Source organism: Dipteris shenzhenensis, chromosome 6, assembly GCF_047967505.1.
Source record: "Dipteris shenzhenensis isolate YYH24624 ecotype China chromosome 6, Dip_SZ_1.0, whole genome shotgun sequence".
In the NCBI taxonomy this organism is placed as follows: Eukaryota; Viridiplantae; Streptophyta; class Polypodiopsida; order Gleicheniales; family Dipteridaceae; genus Dipteris; species Dipteris shenzhenensis.
In genome coordinates, this window is record NC_141601.1 from 30,688,990 (window position 1) to 30,694,989 (window position 6,000).

Consider the following 6,000-nt stretch of genomic DNA (forward strand, 5'->3'; position numbering starts at 1 on the left):
TTTTCCTGGACCTTGACTTTTTCTTGACCACTCTTTTCTTCTTGACCTTCAAAGGGACAGAGTTAGATGAACAACTAGATTATGTCATTTTGTCGGCTGCTCGAGAGAATTCTCTAGAAGAGACTCACTTTTCATGTGTCTTCTTCGCCTAGGAATACCTTCTAATTTTGACCAACCACTCATGAAGAGCTCGGAGAATTGAACACTTCTCCTTTTGCGGCACCAAGAAATTCCACCCCATCAAAAAGATACAGCCCCCGGAAGCTTTGTTGCCATAGAGAGGAGAGAGAGAGGGGAGAGGAGAGAGGAGAGAGAGAGGGGAGAGAGAGGGGACAGGAGAGAGGAGAGGAAAGAGGAATAGGGGGAGAAAAAGAGGTGGGGGAAAAGAGCAACTAGAGGGAGGACTAGAGAGAGAGAAGATGAGAGGAGAGGGGGTGAGATGAGAAGAGAGGGGGAGGAAAGATAGAATTTGCACAAGAGAGCTACCAAGTTGTTGAAGGTGGCATGATCCTCATACGTGGAAATTCGTATCCCAGCAGCAGCCACACCATTTCTATTAACTAGAAAAGAAATCAAGGCATGAGGTTAGACACCAGGCATGGCAAGGCTCGAGGCCATGGGGGAAAGGGAATGTGAGGGGAGAAGCATTAACATGGGTGGGGAAAAGGGATCATTAAGAGGGGTGGGAATGAAGAGGGAGACTATGGCACAAGGAGGAATGGAGAGGGGTAAGAGGAGCATGTACATGATGGGAGGTGGAGTGTAGAGATGGAGACATCAAGGGAAGAGAGTCGTGCTTTATTTGAAAGGAAGGATCGGGGGAAATCAAAGTACTAGCATGGTGTCTTTACAAGAATGAGTGTGTCACATCAAAGAATAGCCCCCTCCTTTTATAGCCAAGAGAGGGGGTCTCTCCCAATTATTGCATCCTCCCACATGCATGGTGTGTGTGGAGGAATCTCCCATGTGGGCTAGGTGGGTACGCACTCTCAATTGTGTGCGACAACCCTTTGCCTCATTTTTCCACATAAATCAAACCCCATATCCCAAGTCTAAGATACTCCTTCCAAGCTGTATCAAGCATTAACTAAAGTCGAATTATCCTTATGGATAATATATATCTACCATAAAATACTCTACAAAAAGGGGCTTATATTAAATTAAAGTACTAGCATGGTGGCTTTACAAGAATGAGCATGTCACATCAAGGAATAGCCCCCTCCTTTTATATCCAAGAGAGAGGGTCTCTCCTAATAAATGCACCCTCCCACATGCATGGTGTGTGTGGAGGAATATCCCATGTGGGCTAGGTGGGTATGCACTCTCAATTGTGTGTGACAACCCTTTGCCTCATTTTTCCACATAAATCAAACCCCATCTCCCTTGGTCTCTTAATTTTATAATACGTTCAAACATCTAGGAGGACAAGTGGAGGGTTGGAACAAGGAATCTTGCCACCTCATCCTACTTTCCCCATTATTTAACTTGCATTCTTGGACTATCTACAAGCCCCCCCCCCCCCTGGGCCTATCCTACATGGAGGGAATAATCCAATATAATATCCATCTCCACCTATTTATATTACTTTTCCCATGGTCCTTGGGCCATGTCTCACTAAATGCAAGCATGGGACCACCTAGGTCGAGGGGTGGCACATGGAGGAACCATGCCACCTCAACATTTTATAATATTACTACCATGGATTATGTACAACACACCTATGGGTCCTCTTACGTGGAAGTGTGGCACATGCTCATGCCCTACCACCTCAACCCTGGGCCCTATGCACACCATATTTTATTATTCTATTGCCACATACAATCACACACACATATTTATGCCTTTGAACTTGGTCAAATTTATCCATAACAACACACACACACACACACACACACATGTGCACAAAATTCCATTTTCTATACATTTTAGAACAAAGTCTCCTATTCCTTTGAATAATTTCCTCATAATTTCTCGATGCCCATCTCTTTCATTTCTTATTGGTAGTTTTTCAATTATAGATGGTTTTTCTTTAAGTTAATGCATACAATTTTCTTTTTCACATGCCTTTCTAGATCTTGTGATTAATCATTCATATGGGGACCTATTCCTGTGTGGCATGCTTCATACCTTTTGACAAACCTATGGCATGACCTAGTTTTTAAGATACTCCAAAAAAAATGATGAACTTGCCACAAAAAGACTTGAATTAAAATAAATTTCATTTGAGTAAGAGCTGGTTGTGTGGCACCAAACCTATTTCTTGAATAATAGGATGGGTCTTTCATGAACCTACTTCTTGAGCAATAGGTTAAGAGACTTTATTGAGTTAATCAATATTTTTTTTTCACTCCACGGTGTTGCTCGAGCAACTGATCACATGAAGCACAAGATCGATATAAACTTTTGTTGGAACAACAAATTGGCACAACACAATCTCTAAATAAAAAATTCTTCTTTTTGTTTCTTTGGGAGTTTGGATATCAATTTCTATTGTACCAACCTATGTGTCACACAAAAGGTTGAGTCTGATTTGTGTTCCATGCAACTTATTTCCCAAATAAACCTTCGAGTGAAATGCAATTTCTTACTTAAATCTAAAATCTCTTGATTTGTGAATGAGGTTTTGTTGTACCCAACTTACTCCTGAAATGACAAGTTGTCTCTATGTTGTGTTGCATGCACCTGTCCTTAAGAAAGACCTTCAAGTGAAACTCAAGTCTTATTTCTTAAACCAAAATCTTTTTATTTGAGCGAGAGGCTATTTTGTACCCCAGCCTATTGCTCAGGCCATACGTTCTCTCTATGTTGTGTTCCACACAACCTATTACCCAAGCAATGCCATGGAGTGAAACACAAGGTGTTGCTTGAATCATAAATGTTTTAATAGGTTGTGCTATACCCCAACCTATTGTTCAAGCAAAAGGTTTTCTCTAGGTTGTGTGCATGCAACCTATTGCTCAAGCAAGAACACCTTGGAGTAAAACACACCTTGTTTATTAAATTAAAAAAGTTCTCTTGATTACATTCAAGAGGTTGTGTTGTGCGCCCCAACTTCAACTTATTATTCCATCAATAGGTTAGCGAAAGAACCAACCTATGGATTAAGTAATTGGTCGGGTGCACCATAACCTCTTGCTCAAATTTGATACAATGTTTACTTGTATTTAAATAATTCAAAACATGTACGAATTATTGTTCAGAAAATTAAGCCATTTTTCTTTGATGTGAAATTGATTCAAAGTCATTTGCAAAGGTCCTCCCCTCAACTAAAATTTCCCCCCAATAAAACCACCCCTCTTTACTTATGAACTAATGGGATCTTTTCTAAAGTTGAATTAGAAAATGCCTCTTTTTATTGTAATCTTGTTAAATTTTTTTCAAAAGGTGAATTAAAATACACCTCCTTCTGAATACATGTGGTACACTAAAGTTTTTGAGCTAAAATCTTGAATGGGATGGTGTTATTATCACATTTATTATACTCTTGCACTATGAGGAAGTAAGATTTTTTATTATATTTGTGTTTTTCCCTTGGATTTCATGAAACTTTGCATGAAAATATCATGAATTTTTTCTCAACTGTAGCTTAGGACCTAGTTTTTCAAATCCCATGAGTCGATAACTGGTGGTGGTTTGTGATTCAAGTTCAACCTAGAAAGCAACATGTATTTCAAGGTGTGAAAGTGGAGCTTGCAATGGAAGATCAACAAATATGCTAGAACTAAGCACTTCCAATACACCTTCTGGAATGTGAAGGTATATTGAGTACCTCCAATGGAACTCCCTTGTGGGTGTGCGAATTGGATTATCCAATTCTTGAAGCTCATTGATGGAATCATTAATGGTGTCTTCCATTGAAAACTCAAGGGAGATTGGAGGAACATGTGGTCTTGGGGGAGAGGAAGAGGTTTTAGGGGAAAAGCTTGAGGTCGAAGCAAGTAGTGAATTTGAGAAGGTAGTAGGGATGTTGGTGGAAAGTGGAGGGAGATTGGAGGAACATGTGGTCTTGGGGGAGAGGAAGAGGTTTTAGGGGAAAAGCTTGAGGTCGAAGCAAGTAGTGAATTTGAGAAGGTAGTAGGGATGTTGGTGGAAAGTGGAGGGAGAGCAGGGCAAAAGCAACTTGATAATCCTCAAGGGATGGATTGTCAAGTGTTGGAAAAAAGTTAGGTGTAACTGGATGATAGGAGTTAGATTCTTGGATTAGGAGATAGTGTTGAGAGGCATGGGCAAAGAGGCATGGCAATGAATATGGTGTTTACTGGTCTGGTCCAATCAAGACTAAATGCTACATGTAACATTTTGATTTGCAAGTGTTTCCAGAGGATGCATATTCTTCCTTCAAGGTGGTCCTCTTGCTGGAGGATTGCAACAAGATTTTGGTATAATGTAGTGATGCCTTGTAGTAGAAGATCTTGTGCTGACCCCTTTACATTGTCATTAGCTTGATCTAGTAGTTGAATTTCCAACTTGGAAATTATTGCCTTTTGATTTTGCCACTCCATGCACTTGTCTTTATACTTACCCAATGCAGAGGTGTATGCAAGCTTCAGACTATTGAATTGTTGATATGCTTTTGTATGCCCTAAAAATTGATCATTAAGCACACGGAGTTGGAGTATCTCTTGCTCTTGAGCATCCAGTTTTGCTTTGGTGTGTACAAGTATCTTTCTTGATGCCATGCATTCCTTCTCTAGTGTTTGAATTTGACGTTTACCCTCTTTGAGGATGTTCTGCAACTCATTGTTTGTGTCTAATGTGGCATGGAGCTGATCCTCTTTAAGTAGTGATCTTTCATTTAAGTGCACCATTTCCTTCTTCATATCATCACAAGTGGATTGCATATGGGAGGGGGATAACTCGACCTCTTCCTTTTGGTTCAAGGCATCAGATAGCTATAGGTGTTTTCCTTGGAGAGAAACCGTGGCTTGTAGGACATCCTTTCTACTTTTTGCTAGAGCATTTTGTGCAAGGAGCTGTTACTGCATTTGGTGTTCCATACGAAGGCGTACATATGCTAGTGAGTGCTCATGATATAATCTAGTCCTAACTATGGAGGACTCGGGGCTCCCAAATCTTCATTATTTTCGAGGATGGCTTGCATATTGATGTAGTAGCTCTTCAGTCGGCTCCGGTTGAGTGTTGTTGTGAACTGGACTCCATCCAGTGTTTCTAGTAGCACAGCTCCAATGGGATTCATTTTTTTGACTCTATAAGGTCCTTGACCTAGAAATTTGAGCTTGCCCTTATGGACTTTGATATTGTACAATAAAACTAGGTCACCTTCCTTGATGTCTTTGTCTTCAAGGTTTCTATCAAACCATGCCTTCCTTCTTCGTTTTTTTGTTGTCATGTCATGGTAGGCAACTAATTTGGTCTCTGTATGCTTCTCTAATTGGTAGAGTCTTTCTTACAGTGATGCATGATCTCCCATACATTCTTGTACTACTATGCGTAGACTGGGTATTAGAAATTCTAGTGGGACCACAGCTTCAAGGCCGTACACCAATTGAAAAGGCGTATTTCTTGTACTTACCTTGAGTGTGGTTCGGTATGCCCATAAGGCTATATTTAGTTTCTCTACCCAATCATAATGCTTTGGTTCTACTACCTTGGTGAGGAAAATGCATAAAATTTTGTTGGTGGATTCAGCTTGTCCATTCCCTTGGGGTTAGTAAGGTGTGCTCTTTCTATGGATCACCATAAAGCTAGACAAGAGTTCCTGGGATGACCTCATTGAGAAAATGTGTGCCTCTATCTGACACAATTTCAATGGAACATCCAAATCGGGGTGATCACATTCTCGTACAAGAACCTTGTTGTGCTTATGGCATCTACCTTTCTGAGGGCTTTAGATTCAGCCCATTTGGTAAAGTAATCAGTGGTGGCCATAATGATGTAGCATGCCTGTGTTCCTTTTGCTGTTGGATGGGTGGGACCCACAAAATCAATCCCCCATTTTTCAAAGGGTTTTTGTGCAATGACTATCGTTAGCGGATTGAA